This window comes from Prionailurus bengalensis, chromosome B2, assembly GCF_016509475.1.
Source record: "Prionailurus bengalensis isolate Pbe53 chromosome B2, Fcat_Pben_1.1_paternal_pri, whole genome shotgun sequence".
NCBI lineage: Eukaryota > Metazoa > Chordata > Mammalia > Carnivora > Felidae > Prionailurus > Prionailurus bengalensis.
Window position 1 is genome coordinate 32,320,994 of NC_057349.1, and position 18,194 is coordinate 32,339,187.

Genomic DNA, 18,194 nt, shown 5'->3' on the forward strand with positions numbered 1-18,194 from the left:
GAAAATTCTTCCTCCCCAATAACACCATTGCAATTCAGTGGAGAAAGGACTGTCTTTTCAATAAGTGATAGACCAGTTGGATCAATTGGATCAACGGGGTTGTGGGGGAAGCTCGACTCCTACTTCATACTATAAGCAAAAATTAATTCTAAATGGATCATAGCTCTAAATGTGAACAGCAAAACAATAAAGCGTCTAGGCAAAAATATGAGCGTACTTGCATGACCTTGGGATAGGCAAAGATTTCTTACACATAACACAAAAACACTAACTAGAAAAGAAACAATGGGTTTCATTGAAATTTGAAACATCTGTTCATCAAAAGACAACCATTAGGAGAGTGAAAAGGCAAGCTGCAGAGTGGAAGAAGCTACCTATGCACACATATACCTGACAAAGAACTCACATCCCAGAATGTATAAAGAGTTCCTACAAATCAAAAAAAAAAAAAGACAACCCAATTAAAAATGGGCAAAAGACTTTACTAGATACTTCACAAACAAGCTATCCCAAATACTCAGTAAACTACAACAAAATGTTCAACATCATGAATCACCAGGAAAATGTGAATTAAAACCAAAACGAGGGGCGCCTGGGTGGCTCAATCCATTAAGCATCTGACTTTGGCTCAGGTCATGATCTCACGGTTCACAAGTTCGAGCCCACGTTGGGCTCTGCGCGGACACCTTGGAGCCTGGAACCTGCTTCAGATTCTGTGTCTTCCTCTCTCTCTCTGCCCCTCCACTGCTTAAGCTCTCTCTCTCAAAGTAAATAAACATTAAAAATTTTTTTTTAAAAACACGCAAGGGGAGCCTGCGTGGCTCAGTCAATTGAGTATCCAACTCTTGATTTTGGCTCAGGTCGTGATTCTGGGGTCACGGGATCAACCCTGCATAGAGCTCTGCACTGAGTATGGAGCCTGCTTACGATTCCCTCTCTCTCCCTCTGACCCTCTCCCCCACTCACGCTCTCTCACTCTCTCTAAAGTAAAAAAAATAAAAACAAAGACAAAACGAGATGCCACCATAACCCACCAGAACGGCTAAGATGAAGGGGAAAAAAAAAACCCAACACACCTGACTATATAAGCATTGGTGAGGCCGCGGAACAACTGGACCCAGTACACTTACACTTCCCAGTACACCGCTGGGAAGAATGGAAATCAGTACAGCCACTTTGGAAAACCATTTGGCCCCATCTCCTAAACCTAAGCATGTATCAAACCTAAGACCCAACAGTTCCATTCTGAAGCATTTACTGGAGAAAAATAAAAACATGTTTCCCAAAAGACACCTGCAAGAATGTTCATGGCAGCTTTATCCAGAACGACCCAAATCTGGAAAGAACTTACATGGGCATCCAAGAGAGGAAGAATAAACAGTTGTGGTATAACCACTTGATGGAGTACTACTTGGCAATGAAAAGGAACAAACTCCTGCTGTCTGTGACAACATGGATGGAGCTCTCAGATATCGTACGGCTGAAATAACGCAGACACAAGAGTACATCTACTGTACGATTCCATTCATTTGAAGTTCAAAGCCAAACAAAACCAATCTCGGGTAACAGAATAACGGAGGTTAGTTATTGGCTAGGAGGACACGTGAGGGACCCCTCTGAAGTTCTGGAAATGTTCTATATCTCGATTTGAATAATGGTGACATGGGCATATACGCGTGTAAAAATTCATCAGGCTGTAGACTTCATCTTTGTGCGCTTGACTGTTAAGTTTGTTTTACGGCAATTTAAAAAAATAATAAAAAGAAAAGCCAAGGATGCTGGGGCTATCTGGGGCTCAGGCTGTCTCCCCACCAGGGCCTCAACGCCCAGGAAGGCTAGAGACCCCAGGAAATCCAAAAGGGGGTGAAGCATATGCCTTTGACGAGCTGAGTCCTTGGCCCCGCCGCTGGGCCTTCTTCAGGCCACCTCTCCTGCCCGACCCATAAAAAAATGGTGAAAAACTTTGAAATGAGAGGAAGACCCCTCAGTGTCCTGTCTACTGCACAGCCCGGGCCCTCTGACTTACACCCACCTTGGGGCAGTTTGTACAACTCTGTAAGTTGTACAAAACTGATGGTAAAGCAAATGATTCTGTTCCATACAAATGCAAGTGACTTTTGTCTGGTAGGGGTACCAATGATTACTAATCTATGGCTATTGACCAGTTTCTCAACTATTTGTAAACTCATTTCCTGGTGTCCCATATATGGATCTGCTCTTTGGACCCTCCTTGGAAGCACTGGTAGCATCTTACTGATTTCTACTAAATCTTTCATACGTGTTTATTTTTTATTTATATGAAAGCTGTGATTCATTTATTTATTTATTTGCTTACTTATTTTTAAATTTTGTTTGAGAGAGAGACAGAGAGAGAGAGAGAGAGAGAGTGAGCAGGGGAGAGGGGCAGAGGGAGAGAAAGAGAGAATCTTAAGCAGGCTTCACGCTCAGTGTGGAGCCTGATGCAGGCCTGGATCCCACGGCCCTGGGATCACGACCTGAACGATGAATCAAGTCAGACACTCAACTGACTAAGCCACCTAGGCGGCCCTGAAAGCCATGATGTTTTAAATTTTTTTTTTCAACGTTTATTTATTTTTGGGACAGAGAGAGACAGAGCATGAACGGGGGAGGGGCAGAGAGAGAGGGAGACACAGAATCGGAAACAGGCTCCAGGCTCTGAGCCATCAGCCCAGAGCCCGACTCGGGGCTCGAGCTCACGGACCGCGAGATCGTGACCTGGCTGAAGTCGGACGCTTAACTGACTGCGCCACCCAGGCGTCCCAGCCATGATGTTTTAATGTCCTCTTGCCCCAATTCCCTCTCTACCACCCTCTCCTCTTGGTGAAACATCTTGGTTTCTCTCTATCTCCCACATAAGTTCAGGCCTGGGCTCCCTGGAACCTCTGGTTTTTCAAATCCATCCACATTTATTAAGCACTTGGTGTTTGCTGGGCTCTGCAGACATGGAAGGGAGGGATACCCAGTTCTACCTTCCCAGGCCAGGAGGGAAGACCTAACCAGTTTACTAGTTTCCTGAGTCTCATTTGATCCTTGTAATGACCTTTCAAGGCAGCGATCGTTATTACTAAAGTTGCTATTCACATCTCCACTTTATTGGTAGAAAAACTGAGACACAGAGAAGTGAACCAGCTCACTCAAGGGTGGACCTAGGACTCAAAGCCAGGACCTCAAATTCCATTGGAACCACTGAGTGCTTTAATATCTATTTCACATAGGCCAGCAACTCCCCAGTCCTCCACTGGAAACCACTGAGAGCCCTCTGCCCCTCCGCCCACCTCAATACCTTTGTCCCTCCAAACAGCATGGTCCCATGACGGGCACCAGAGGGAAGAAGAGAGCTGGAGAGGGGGTGACCAGGGCAGGGGCTGGGGGGACTCACCCAGATTTTGGTGAGAAGGGCTGTGTGTATGTGTGTGTGTGTGTGTGTGTGTAAAGGGGCTGACCTTCCTGTTGAGGCTAGGTCCAGAGGGCCCACTCGCTGAGTTAAAAGCCTGAGGGAGCTCTAGCCAGCTTGGGGGGCCCCTGAGACCTGAACAGCTTTCTGACCCTTCAAAGGCACTTTTCTTCCCGAAAGGAAACCAGGTTGTTACCATGCCAGGCTGAGCCACCCAAAATCAGTGGTGCTTGCTAATAAGGAGCCAGTGCCACCAGGGGTCCTGACCTGAGCACCACAGATCCCCCCAGTTCCAGAATCTGTTTTGTCCAAAACCCAGGCCAGCCCCCCGATCCTGCCTCCTAATCTCACCCACCCACTAAGGCTCTCTTTGGAGACCAAAGCAAAGCAAGAGGCTTCAGAGGCAGCAAGAGGGCTTGAGGGCAGAAATGAGGGAACGGGGACACCTGGGTGGCTCAGTCGGTTAAGGGTCCGACTCTTGAGTTAGGCTCAGGCCGTGATCTCATGGTGCATGAGTTTGAGCCCCGCATCGGGCTCTATGCTGACAATGAGGAGGCTGCTTGGGATTCTCTCTCTCCCTCTCTCTCTGCCCCACCCACAGGTATGCTCTCTCTCTCTCTCTCTCTCTCTCTCTCTCTCTCTCTCAATAAATAAATAAATAAATAAACTTAAAAAGAAAAAAAAAAAAAGAAATGAGGGAACACAGCAGCTGAAGTTCAGGGAGACCAGAGGCTGGAGAGTAGCTATGGACTTGGTAACAAGAGGTGACCTCTGTGCCCACCCAGGTGTCCTAATCCCCAAAGACTAGAATACAGAAGGAAACCATGAGGGACTTTTGCAGGAGGCCAGGTACTCAGGCACTGGGGCAGAGGACCCAGGGGAAAGGAGAGACAGGGCTGGGGGCAGCCCCCCCCCCCCATAAAACCATGGCATAAGGTTTGAAGAATAAAAGCTGACACTTCTTGAAGACTCACGGTGCCACCCCTGTTCTAAAACTTCCTATATTTGAGTCATTTAACCCCTACAACAGCGCTATGAGGTCAGTACAATTATTATCTTCATTTAACAGATTAACTGAGGCACAGAGGTGTTGGCTAACCTTCCCAAGACCACACAGCAGTTACGTGGAGAAGACAGGACTCAGACCCAAGTTGCCAAACCAGTCTATTCTCCAATTTCCAGCATGGTAGTGCGTGGGTCCCTCTTTCATCTTTGAATAGTCAACAAATATTAAAAGGCACACCAGTGTCAGCAGGGCATCAGGCCACAGTATACAGCAGACGAAGCTCCTGCCCTTACATAGATCACAGTACAGGGGGCTCCCCAATGCTGGGGCGGGGGGCCGTCTCCCATCATGTGTATAAACATGCACAGCATGTCTCCCCAAAGCAGCTCAAGGTTGAAAATGTATTTCTCTGCCATCACCAGCATGGTTCCTCCTCCTCCTCACCCTCACCCCAATCTTGCACGGAAGGTATGAGCATTGCCCTTACAGAGGAGGAAATGAAGGAGGACCAGAGGGGGAAGTGATCTGCCCAAGGTCTCAGGGCCAGAGGGGACAAGCGGAATTTGAACCCCACGCAGGATGCAGCCTCTCAGAGGCCAGGCTGTGGGGTTCCGAAGGCTGTGCAACGATCACAGCCGGCTGAGCAGGTGGTGGTGGGTTGAAATCAAGTTTGGAGGTGCAGTTCAATCTATAAATCAGCCGCCTCCCTCACACACACGCGCGCGCGCACACACACACACACACACGCTTGCGCGAGGTTGCGTGGCAGGTGTAGGTGAGCTAACCAGCGCTGAGTGTGGACGAGGGCCACGACAACAACGGGGGTGGGGCCTGGGCTCTGGAAGGTAGGGGAGCAGAGAGGCCAGCTGGAGCCCAGCTGGGCGCGGCAGCTTCCCTGGTCTCCATGGCGATGCGGGGGCAGAGTGGGGGAGGAGGAGGGGGGCCTCTGCGCATTGATCTCGCTCCAGTCAGATTCAATCCCCGGTGAAAATGGATTTTTTAATGCGTCTATTAGCTGCTTTGAAAACGCAAATTGAGTTCAGGAGAGATGGAGGCCGCCATCAGAAAACAATTTGGCGTCCGAGGCCCTGGGGACCAGGAGCGCCCCAGCATGGGGTCCCCCCAAGCCTGAGCTTAGCCTCGATGGGGGAGGGGGTACTTTGGGTTCTTTACTTCTCTCCAGCCCCCAGCGTGACACGGGGATTTAGCGGGAGCTGTGGGGCCAGCGCTTCTCTAGAAACTAGCAAATTGCGGCCCCGGAGGAAAGCCAGTTTCTGGGAAGGGCACAATCCAGGAAGGCTTCCTGGATGAGGCAGGATTCTAAGGGGCCTTTGAAGAGGCACATTCAGCATATCCCTGCTCAGGTAAAAAATAATGCCCAGCAAGCTTTGACCCAGCGCTTTGCAACGTATAAAGCGCTCCCTGTCTTTTAGTGGAGTCGTATTAAAGACTGCAGACAGCATTTTGAAGTCAAGGAACTCTGGGTTTGGGAAGCACCGTTGGCAAGATCATTCAAGCAGGGCCAAAGCCAGACTTGTTTTGTAAGACGTACCTCTCTGGGAGGGAAAGGAGCTGCAGGAGCCGGCCTGGGCCAGGGGACTTGCAGGGCAGGGATCCGGATTGGCTGGGCTGCCCGCAGGCAGGTGATCAGCTTTCTAGAGAAGGCTAAGTACGGGGCTGGTGGAGGCAGAAGCGGTAGGGAGAGATTGGGGTGGGGGGTGGGGGGGTTCAGGTACACAATTACTTCTCTCCGTTGTCATTTGCTGTTTAGGCAGCCTTCTTTGCATATGTAAATGAGTTCATCCTCCTGCAATTACACAGTAATCAGGAGCAAATTACCTTCTTGCTGTTTACTTTCAGCGTCCTTAATTAATCTGGTTATTAGACGATTAATGAAGCTTGTTTGGTGAGAAATTCATAGCAAGAATAGAGAAGGGTGTGTGTGTGTGTGTGTGTGTGTAGGGGTAGGAGATATTGCATTTATCCAGGAATAGAGGCAGTCCCTGGGTTTCCCCTCAACCTTCTCAGCCTCTCTCCTGCGCTCGGGCGGGGGGGGGGGGGTAGCCTGCACACACCGCAGACCCACTCCTCCCCCATCTCTCCATTCTCCCTCTTCCTTCACCAAAACTTTGTGGTTTGGGAAGATGGTACCAGTGTCCTCCAGAGTCCTTTAAGGACACTGGCCTAGAGGTGGGCAGTCAGTTCCCAGAGCCCCTCCAGATACTCCCAACTCATACATACTCTCCTGTTCACTGCCCTCCCCAGACCTGCCCCAGCAGTGTTCCAAAAGTGGGCCTTTCCCCTCTCAAGGCAGAGGTAACCTCCAAGCTTCTGCCCAGAGGTTACTGAGTGCACCCCCCCACATACACCCACACATTGGGCTGTGCAACCACGAACCCCTGGCTAAGGGGCCATTGAGATTATATTTCTTTTAATATTTTAACCCCTACCAGATCCTGGGGCAGCAATCCGGCATTCCTCCTGAGGTACCCTTTCCTGGGTAATCCCTGGGCATCCCAAAGGACAAGTGTTCACGTGCCACAGTTCCATTATTCCATCCTGGGGCCATCTGTGATCTGACTTCTCCCATCTGGCTGCTGTTAAGGACTTCTCTTTGGATTTCTGCAGTTTCACTACAATGTTTCTAGGTGGATCTCCTTACTCTGCTTAAATTCTTCATACTTCCTTCCCAGCATGTGTCTTTCTTTATCATTTCTGGAAAATTCCTTATCACCATATTGTTAAATATCACCTCCCCCAATTCTCTCAACTATCTCCTCAGGAATTCCTAGATGACATTTGTTAAATTCCTCATTCTGTCTCCCATGTCTTTTTCCCTCTTGTTAATAGTTTTCTGTGTGCTGCATTATGGCTAGTGATTTCTTCAAATCTATTTTCCAGTTCACTAACCATCTCTTCAACTATATCTAATCTGTTGTTTAACCCATCCATTGAGTTTTAAATTTCATCATTTTTATTTTCATTTTTTAGTCTTTGTTCACGTGCATATTTGCCTGGTTTTCCTGGTAGCATCTTTATTTCTCTAAACATTTTACACAAGCTATTTTTTTTTAATATTCTGGATCTGATCATCCCAATATCTTAACTCTCGAGGACTAATTCTACCATTTGCTGTTTTCTAACTCACTCATGATTATTTCCTTGTGTACTCTGTAATTTTGTATTGTAAACCCAAGCTCGGTTGAGCTCTATCCATCAGAATCCTGTACAGCGGGAGTTGAGGGTATGTCCCTCCCAGGAGACTTTGCTTTTGCTTCTGCTAGGTGCTCCAGGTACTACTAACATACTTGGAGTTAATTTCACCACTTGGAGTTTCCTGCAACCCATAGGTAATGCAAATGTTTACCCTAAACCCCTGTGTGGGTAGCCATGTGGTTACAAATTTAAAGGCTTTTCTTTCTACCTGAGCTCATGCTGAAATAGACAACTTTTCTTACCCTTTCTCTTTGCCACAGGATGGATTTTTTCCCCTCTATCCTTTCACCAAAAGTGCAGTCTTTCAAAGCCCTGGTTTTTGTAGAGGGTCTCAATTACAACTCCCCACCATGAGTGCTCACAGTCCATTTCCTTCCTCCTCTAAGCCTTTATTTCTGGACTTGGACAACTTTGTTTCCCAGGAGACATTTCTGGTTGTCACAACTGGAAGAGGGAGTTGCTATTGGTATCTGTTGGGTAGAGGCCAAGGTTGCTGCCAAACATCCTACAGGATGCCCGACATCCTACATCCTATAGGACAGCTCCCACCCCAACAAAAATTAATACAGCCCAAAATGTCAACAGCGCTGCTATTGAGAAACACCGATCTAGGTCATGGAGATGTGTGTGCAAATGACCTGAGGTCTCCCTGCAGCTTTGGAGCTCCCTAACACCCAGGCTTCCAGCATTCTCTTTATGTTTGACATTCTGAAGATTTTCCTTGCATTTATTCATTCATTCTATACGCACAGCCATGCATTTCAAAGAATAGTTTGTCTATTTTATGGAGCATCTCTGGGTGTCTCATATATTCACTTGTCACTCCTGCCTGCATCCACCTCTCTAACATCTGCTGCTCTGGCTCACCTCTCATTGTCTGTTAGCCGCCTCTCTGTTTCACCCCTTTGCCCTGCTCCTGTGTGCACCTGGCTTGGGAGACAATCAAAAGAGTCATGAGGGGGCGCCTGGGTGGCGCAGTCGGTTAAGCGTCCGACTTCAGCCAGGTCACAATCTCGCGGTCCGTGAGTTCAAGCCCCGCGTCAGGCTCTGGGCTGATGGCTCGGAGCCTGGAGCCTGTTTCCGATTCTGTGTCTCCCTCTCTCTCTGCCCTTCCCCCGTTCATGCTCTGTCTCTCTCTGTCCGAAAAATAAATAAACGTTGAAAAAAAAATTAAAAAAAAAAAAGAGTCATGAGAAGGCGTGACATGCCCACCAGCAGCAGTGATGATTGGGGTTCACAGACCCCTAAATCCTACCCTCGTGGCCTGACTCCGTGAGGCCGAGGCCCAATTCCTACAAACCCCCCCCTCAGATCTCCAGATCTCTTCACCTCCCTGACCCACAGCCTCAGAGAGTGTCCTTTCTTCCCCCCAGCCCAAGGCCCAAGCGATTGCCACAGAAGGAATATTCATCCTGTCCTTGGAGTCTGTGTTGGTCTTGTCCACTCTGGTGTCTGGCCCACAGGAGATGCTCGGTATGGACTCCTCAAATGGATGGATGAATGAATGAATGAATGAATGAATAATGGAGGAGGCCTGGTTTTGGGGCCCACCAATGCCATCATAGCAACTGAGCATAGATTTCCCATAGATTGGATTATTCTACTTCAAAGTGACACTGTGTTGGGACAACCATAGTTCAGCCTAGTTCCCTAAACACACATTTAGGGAAAAGGTGTCTCTAATGCTTCAAGGGCACAGCCAGGCTAGAAACGCTCCCAATTTATACAACTTAGCACACTTAACCTCGTAAACTGCAACAGCCACACCTCAATTTGTGGTGACATTATTGTTTCCTTCGAGAACAAATATGGGTGAGCTCTTGCTTGTTTGTCAGCACAGGGCCCAGCCTGGGACGAGGAGAAAGCAAAGGCAGACCAAAGCTGTTAGTCTTTACCTCCCGAAACCCAAACTGCCCCCAACCAGCCTCATCCTGGATAAAACAAAACGAGGTCTCTGTTGCCCTAGCAGTCCCTGGAATTTCAAGGTCATTCACTCCATTCATTCACTCAGTAAATATTTCTAGAACGTCTTCCATGTGCTGGGCACTGTTTTTGGCATTAGATGTTTAGCAGAAAAAAAGGGGCACCTGGGTGGCTCAGTCGGTTAAGCGTCCGACTTCGGCTCAGGTCATGAGCTCGTGGTTCGTGGGTTCAAGCCCCGTGTCGGGCTCTATGCTGACAGCTCAGAGCCTGGAGCCTGTTTCAGATTCTGTGTCTCCCTCTCCCTCTCTCTCTTCCCCTCCCCCACTCATTCTCTCTCTCTCTCTCTCTCTCTCTCTCTCTCTCTCTCTCAAAAATAAACATAAATAAATAAATAAATAAATAAGTTTAGTAGACAACAGAATAAAGTCCCTGCCCACTCAGCACTTTTGTTCTCCCGGGGAGAGACACAATTAAATGTGTTATGTGATGCCGGAGTGTGATGAGGTCCATGAGGAGAAATAAAGTGGGCGTGGTGAGTAGTGACGGGTATGCTGTTGAGGGGCAATCCGGAAACACTTCTCTGTGAGGACAACCTAGTTCAGTGAAGCTTACCAGCATTAGGAGAGAGAAGGTTCCATGGTGGAACAGCAGTACCTGAGTCATGGGCAAGATCGGGGAGCCCCACCGGGTGACTGTGAGAGAGAAGGAGGGAGGGAGGGAGGGAGTGAGGGAGGAAGGAAGGAAGGAAGGAAGGAAGAAGGGAGAAAGGAAGGAAGAAGGGAGAAAGGAAGGAGGAAGGAAGGAAGGAAGGAAGGAAGGAAGGAAGGAAATGAGGCAGGAGAAATACCGAGGGCCCACCCCGAATCTCCCCCGACTTAGCTAGAGATCTGAGGGGGAAACCCAGAGGGTTTTAAGCAGGCGTGTAAAAGAATCCGATGTATGTTTTCCCCAAAGCCCTCTGGCTGAGGATTGGGGAACTGAGTAAGAGGGCAGGAGCTGAAGCTGAGGGCTGCTTAGGAGGGCGTCTAAATAACCCAAGCTAAGGATAATGGTGGTTTGCACCCAGCAAGAAGAAGCAGTTGGGTTCTGAGACATCCTCAAGGCCAGCCAACAGGATTTGCTGACACGTTGTGTGAAGGGTAGGGGTTAGGGGTCAAGGTTGAGCCCAAAGTTTCTGACTGTGAGGAGGGGGGGGTCTTTTATTGAGAGGGGAGAGGAAAGAGGAACAGGGTGACGAGTATGCAAAAGTCTGGATCTGCTCACGCTAAGGTGGAGGTACCCAGTAACGGGGTTCAGGACACGCTACCCCCAAATATGGCCCCTTGGCGTATTGAATATTTTAAACTTGAATGTGTTTGAGAAAACGGCTTTCTCCCCTGAAACAAGTCATAAAACTCTTGTGGGAGAGACACCTTCCCCATACCCGGAGGACAGGAGCCTCCTTATCTCTGAAGACAAAGCAGGGACCAGAAGAACCCCAACAAATAGATCAGCTAAGTTCCTGTGGTTCCCCTGGCAGTCTCTAACCCGTATTTCTACAGGACTGCCTACTTCATCAAACCTAGCATAAAAATGCCCAGTTCTGTTTCTTTGGGTCTCCATTTCCTTATGAAGGCTCCTGTATCGTGTAAAACTCGCATTAAATCAACCTGTATGCTTTTCTTCTGTTAATACGTCTCTGTCTTATTTTTCAGACCCAGCCAGGGATCCTAAGAGGGTGAAGGAAAACTGTCCCCGATACTGGCAGAGCTGAGGAGTACCCAGGGGGCCACACGGATTGAGTTCTGGCGCAAGAACAGGGCTAAAGATACACATCTGGGAGTCAAAGCTGCAGGACCTGATGAGAACCCCTGGCGTGAAAACAGTTGGAGAAGCAAAGGAGGAAGGAAGGGAGCACCTGAGCACTGGGTGTACAAACATTTCAGAAGTCATTAAAGGCACAGGTCAGGCCCCATCGTGCTTAAAGCTTTCCAGAGGCCTGCTGACTGCATGCTACAAGGTCCTGGGTGGTGACGCCTTTGGGCCTCTCTGTCCCCACCTCCCTCACAGTCCCCACAAATCACTGCACCAGACTCAGCCTCCTTAGTGTCTTAAACCTGCTAGACCCTTTCCCACCTCTGTGTCTTTGCACATGCCGTTCCCTTTGCCTAAGAAGTTCTTCCCCTGCCCTCATCCCCTGACTTCCTCTTTCTTTGGGTCTCATCTCAAAGTCAGCCCCCTCAGAGAGGACTTCCCTGACTCCCCATTCTCATATAGACAGACAGACAGACACACACACCATTATTCTCTTTCGTGGGATCCCGTTCTTTGCTGGGAGAACACTTACTACAAACTGTAATTATTTATATATGACGGTGTTGATTAGAGAAATGTCTGTCCCTCTTCCCCCACTTGACCATAACTCCATGAGACAAGGAACATTACCTGTCTTTTGCCACTGTGTAAAGTGAAATACGTGTTGAATGATGAATGGCTAAGGAGTAAAAACAAACACTGGCCGATCATTGGACTACATTCTCAATACTGAACCAGACCTTTTACATCACTGACTGTGGCAGACGTCACCACTGCTAAGCAGTATTTCCAGTTCTCTTCTTGTAGGCACAGGGTTACAAATCCTCATCCCCTTGGAGTCATATGGGTTTATAGCATTTTTTTTTTAGTTTATTTATTTTGAGAGAGAGTGCAAGCAGGGGAGGGGCAAAGAGAGAAGGAGTGAGAGAATCCCAAGCAGGCTCCACGTGTGGTCAGCGTGCAGAGCTGGATGTGGGGCTCGAACCCGTGAAACCATGAGATCATGACCTGAGCTGAAACCAAGAGTCAGTCGCTTGACCAACTGAGCCACCCGGGGGCCCCTATAGCATCTTTTTCTTAAATTTTAAGCAGGCTCCATGCCCAACATGGGTCTTGAACTCATGACCATGAGATCTAGAGTCACATGCTCTAGGGGCACCTGGGTGGCTCAGTCGGTTGAGCATTCGACTTTGGCTCAGGTCATGATCTCACGGTTTGTGGGTTCGAGCCCTGCGTTGGGCTCTGGGCTGACAGCTCGGAGCCTGGAGCCTGCTTCGGAATCTGTGTCTCTCCGTCTCTCGGCCCCTCCCCTGCTTATGCTCTGTGTCTCTCTGTCTCTCAATAATGAGTAAATGTTAAAAAAAAATTTGGAGTCACATGCTCTACCAACTGAGCCAGCCAGGCACCAGTTATAGGGGTTAGAGACCCTGCTGTGGCCAATGCAATATGAGCAGAAAGGATTGTGTCACTTTCAGATGGAAGCACTTAAGGGCTGTCACGCAATTCTGCCCGTGCTCTTCCCCTGCCAAGAAAAACTTGTGTGGAGGTGATGACATCATAAGATGGGGAACCTCCATCATCTGCAGTCCCCGAGTAACTATGATATGAGCAGTGCCCATTTGCCCTGACCTGCAAGCAAGGTACAAAATCTTTGTGGTTTTAAGCCCCTGAGAAATTGTGGTCATTTGTTACACAGCATAACCTAGCTCACCTGACTAGTACAGTGAGATCACTGAATTCTCCTAAGAGCCCCACCATGTGCTCTCTACGCCCACTCCTCAGAATTATTCAACCATCACGTATTGGTTGAGTCCCCACTGGAAGAGGGCATTGGCCACATGCGGAGGAATGAGACATGGCCAGCCCCTGAGAAACCTGTGGCCTTAGATACAGAAGTGGTCAAGAAAATACAAGTGGAGCGGAGTGGAGGCACAGCAGGACTTGTCCCAGAGGAAGAAATACAAGCTAGAATCTTGACCTGATCATGCCCATTGTCCAAGCAAGTGCAGGCAGAGGTAGCAGAAGGGATGGCATCCCTGGTTATAGGGACCAACTTAGGCAAAGGTTAAGACAAGGGTAGAAAAGTCAAAACAGCATGCTGGAGAGTCAGCAGAATATAGGTGCACTCATTCAAGAATATGTAAGCTGCTGTTATAGAAACAGCAAAATATAATGGTTTGAAAATAGAAGTTGAGTTCTCCCGTGCCTAAGAGTCCAGAGCTGGGTGCCCCTAGGCTACAATGTGGTTCTGCCATCCCTTAAACTTGACTCCAATCTCTGAGTTCAGAGTGGCTGCTCCAGCTCCTGCCATCACATCTGCCTCCCAGCCATAGGGAAGAGGAAAGCATTACATGGAGCGCATGCCCACTCCTTCTAGAGATATAACTAGGAAACACAAGTCGTCATTCTTCCCTTCCAGCAGCTCCACCAACCAGTCATCCCAGCCAGCCTCAGCCCCAACTCTTTCCCCTCTGCATCTAACCAAGTCTCTCCTCTCCAGCTCCTTGCCTTTCTCCAGGTCCTCATCTCTTGCCAGGCCCAAGGCAGTGGCCTCCTAACAGGTCTCCCAGGCTCCAGGCCACGCCCTCCAAATCATCACCCCTAAAATGGCCATCCCAATTTGCAGTTCTGACCAGGCCACTCGGCAGACCCTACAAGGCCCTCCTCCCCTCACCCTTGCCCACCTCTCCAGATTCCTCTCTCATTCCTGGAGTGTTCATCTCCATCTTCCCAATGCCCCTCCTTGGCTCCTCCTCCCAAATATCATGTTATTTATCACCTCTGTCTCTTTGTTCATCCCTGAAATAGCCTTTCCTGTTTCCAGCTTGCAGATCTCACATCCTTCTTGGGGGGGGGGGGGGGAGCTCAGGTATTACTCCTTCAGGAAATGGACTCAGAGCCCCTGAGCTCCGGGCCGTGGACCTAGTCTCCACTTTCCCATTATTTCACAGTTGTTTCTTCAGTTGCTCTGCCTCTTAGTAACCAGCAGTGAACCTGGGCACATAGCAGTGCTTGAGAAGCAACTGAATAGAGAAATGAATGGTGGGCTAGTTGGGGTATCTTGGAGAGGCAATGCAGATTGGGGGCTAAGGGCGAGCACAGGAGCTAACCGCCTGGGTTCAAATCCCAGCTCCACTGCTTCCTGGCTGTGCACACCTGAGCAAGTTACTTAACCTCTCTGGGGTTCAGTGTCTCCGTCTGTAAAATGAGACTAAAGCTAGCACTCCCTTCATCCAGTTATGGTAAAGATGAAACAAGCCAATACATATTGAACTTGGAGTGGTGCCTGGCCCTGAGTTAGCCCTTCTCGTTATGAGGCCAACCTCACGGGGGAACCTCTGATAAAAATGAGCAGGAAACAGCCTGAGTGTGGTTGCAGCTTGGAAAGACAGGAAGACACCTCCACTTCCGGCCAAAATGAAGTAGCAGGGACCAGATTTACCTTCCTGTCTGGAACAACAACAAAATGCATGAAATACATGAACCCAGGATTCTCCAACACTGGACATTAAGCAGCAAATGACAGTGCTTCCCGAGACATGAGAAACAAAGGATGGGAGCCCTACAATTGTCACGCGTATGCCCAGAGACAGCTTCCAGGCTCTGGCACAAGAGAGGGGACCCAGCCAAGAGCCTGGAGTCTCCCATGCTAGGGCAGACAGAGCTGGGGTCCAGAGAGACCAAAGCGGGTAGAGTTTGCCAGTCAGAGGCCAGAGAAGAGACAGCTACGCAGAGAGAATCCCAAGGAATCTTCCCTCAAGAGCCCAGCTGCATAGCAATCAGGTTCCAGCAGGAAGCAAGCGGAAGCTGCTTAGAGGGCACGGATCACCAGGATTACACATGACCCACCAACCAGAGGAGAAAGCCTAGAGGTTTCGCTTTGCCAGTGGGGCGAAATGAGCCCTCACTAAATGCTGCTCTGGCCCCACCTAACAAAGCTTGAAAGCAAGACCTGAAAGGATTGAACCGTTTCCAAGTAACTTAACCACATTCCAGACAAAGCTCAAGAACCTTTATATGTACACAAAAATAACCAGCACCGTGTGCAGTGAAATTCACAATATCGGGCATCCAATAAGAAATGATCAGGTCACGCAGAGGAAGGATATGCAGCTCATAATGAGAAGATCAATCAATCAATTGAAACCAGCCGGGAAATGACATGGCATGAGTGAGCGAGGATATTCAAACAGTTATTGTAACTGTATTCCACACGTTCAAGAAGCTGGAGGAAAACAAACGCTTAACTAGAGACATGGAAGGGATGAGAAAGACCCACTTGAGCCTCTAGAGACGAAAGTTACGGTGCTGAGATGAAAAATGCACTGGAAACAATTAACAGCAGTTGGAAACCACAGAGGGGGAAAAAAGGTTAGGGAACCTCAAAACATAGTAATAAAACGTACACAAAATGAAACACAAAGAGGAAACAGACCCAAAATGAAAGAGTAGAGCATCACTGAGTTATTGGGCAACTTTGAGGCCAGATACATGTGTGCAGAGGTCCCTGAAGGAGAGAAGATAGAGGGGAGGACAGAAGCAGTTTCGAAGAAATAATGGCCAAAAGCTTTCCAAATATGAGAACAGTAAACCCCCAGATCCCACAAGCTCCACAAAACCCAAGTGCAAGAAACATGAAGAAATGTCACACCGAGGCACGTCATAATCAAATTGCTTAAAACCGGCGATAAAGAGAAAAACTTAAAAGCAGCCAGAGAAAAGGGAGGTTATATACATGAGGACAAAGATCAGGATGACGACAGATTTCTCGCGGGAAAGACACAAGCCAGAAGGCAGGGAGCAGCATGTTTAAGGAACCGAGATGAAGACTGGAAGCTTGGGGGAAGGGCGGGGGGCGGGGGGGGGGAGGGCGGCAGAGCCCACCGTCCAGGGCGACAGGTGGTGACGGCATGAAATCCAGGGATGGCAGAGAGAGCGGCGGAGACTTAGCCACCGCCCTGGGGTGCGAAGCGCGGTGTAGGGGGAGCTGTGGGTTCTGGCTCAGGTGGCTGCCGATCACCAAAACGGGGGACGTGGGAGAGGAACACATTTAGGAGACGCTGTGGCTTCCACCACGGATGATTCTGAGTAACTAGCAGGGTGCACGGAAGGAGGTTTGGAGGCTGGGAGAGATACATAAATTTGGCACTTGTCTGATGATAGATTAGTCAGAATAGGAAAAGCTGTAACTCAGAAACAAATAAATCCTGAAATCTCAGCATCTTAACAAAAAAGCTTCTTATTCACACAAAGTTCACAGCGGGTTGGCAGAGGAGGTGCTCGGGCCAGTGATTCGGCGACCCACCGGCCCTCCATCTTCTATGCCAACTAAACCCGCGAGAGGAGGGGCCTGGCGGAGGAACACCATAGGCCCCGGCGGGAAGTGATGGGCGTGGCCGCTCCCCACAGCTCATTGGCCAGAAATGTCACGTGGCCTCTAGCCGCCTGCAAGGGAGGCTGGGAAACGAAGGGGGAGGACGCGGAATTTTGGGAAAGCGCCGAGGCCGTGAGTTTAGGTGGGAGACAGCCCACGGAACTTTTGAGGTAGAAGAAAAGAACTAAAGGGCATGGGCCAGGAGCCCCAGACGGAGCTCTAGCCTTTGAGGAGTGGGGGGGAAGAAAAGTCCTAAACCACAGAGGAGGGCGAGCCGGGTGGAGGAAGAAGAGAAGGGCACACACACACTGTCCTGGAGAGTAAGGCTCCAGGGCAGGTGCAAGACCCATCCTGACCTGCCCGTGTGTCCTTTGGAGTCTTGACATCGTCTTCAGGAGATAGTATTATCTCTGTTTCACAGATGCAGAAAAAGCGAGGTTCCGAGGGCTGAGTGACTCAGGTGCCTGAGTCACAGTGACCTGGCAGAGACCAAAGCCAGGGTTCATCCCCCCAAGCTCTGCTCCCTGCTTTCCCAAGTGCACCCTTGGAAGGGACAGTGCTTACCAGGGAGAGCTTTTACTGGGATCCTCTGAAAACCGTGCTTCTCTGATTTTCTAGGTTGATCGGGATGGTGGTGGGGAGGGTCTTTCTGGGGCCTCTCAAATCCTCACCAGCTTCTCTGCCCCCCGGACCTCAGGTTCCTCCACCACCTCCGTTGACCTGCACCCCGAGCACCACACTGTGGTAAGAGTGCAGGGCTGGCCGGCCCACCTGGACTGGTCCTGCCCCCCAAACAACCCGCACCCCTTCTCCGTCTTCTCCCCCTGCCCCACAGTATTAACAAAACCTCCTCCCGTCACAGATCACAGACAGACAACCGGGACTGGGGATGCCAAAGCAAGGGCCTCATTTGCATAGGCAAGCTCCTCCCCCACCCCTTGATGTGTGCACAGTTGCCATAGCAACATGCCCCCAAAGACTCTTCTTCCCAGTCACCTCCCCTTCCTGTACTGCTTGGAATGCTGGCTCCCTACCCAGGCTGCGAGGGCTCAGAACTCAATCCCTCATTTTACGGATGAAGAAACTGAGGCCCAGAGAGGGAAAGCAACTTGCCCAAGGGCACACCGCGAGTCAGCAGCAGGTCCTTACCTAGAATCCGGGCCCCCTGATACCAACTCCAGGGTGTCTCTCACCCTGGGGCGAGGGGATCAGCTCCCTTTCCAATCATCAGCTTGCTGCATTCAGGCGCACCTCGGGCCTCTAGGGAAGACCTTGGGCAGCTACGATGAAGAAATGACCACTGGGCTTTGGGCAGAGACTCAGGGTCAGAGCCAAGCACGGGGCATTGTGGAGGTGCGGATACAGCTAAATAGGCCCCTCTGGGTCTCCAGCCCAGCCCCTCCCCCACAACTCACTCATTCCACAAATATTTATTATATGCCTGCTGTGTGTCAGGTGCTGTTCTA

At 49.6% G+C, this 18,194-nt stretch overlaps 1 protein-coding gene and 1 non-coding gene across 2 annotated transcripts in view; both read right to left on the reverse strand.

Annotated features, from left to right (window-relative positions):
- The window catches only part of GRM4 (glutamate metabotropic receptor 4), a 151,664-nt gene that overhangs the window by 12,799 nt on the left and 120,671 nt on the right, over positions 1-18,194 (reverse strand). The gene's annotated exons all lie outside the window — the stretch shown is intronic.
- TRNAW-CCA lies at positions 12,453-12,758 on the reverse strand. The gene is made up of 2 exons: positions 12,722-12,758; positions 12,453-12,488 (listed from the first exon to the last, which is right to left on the reverse strand). It is a non-coding gene; the product is annotated as a tRNA-Trp (tRNA).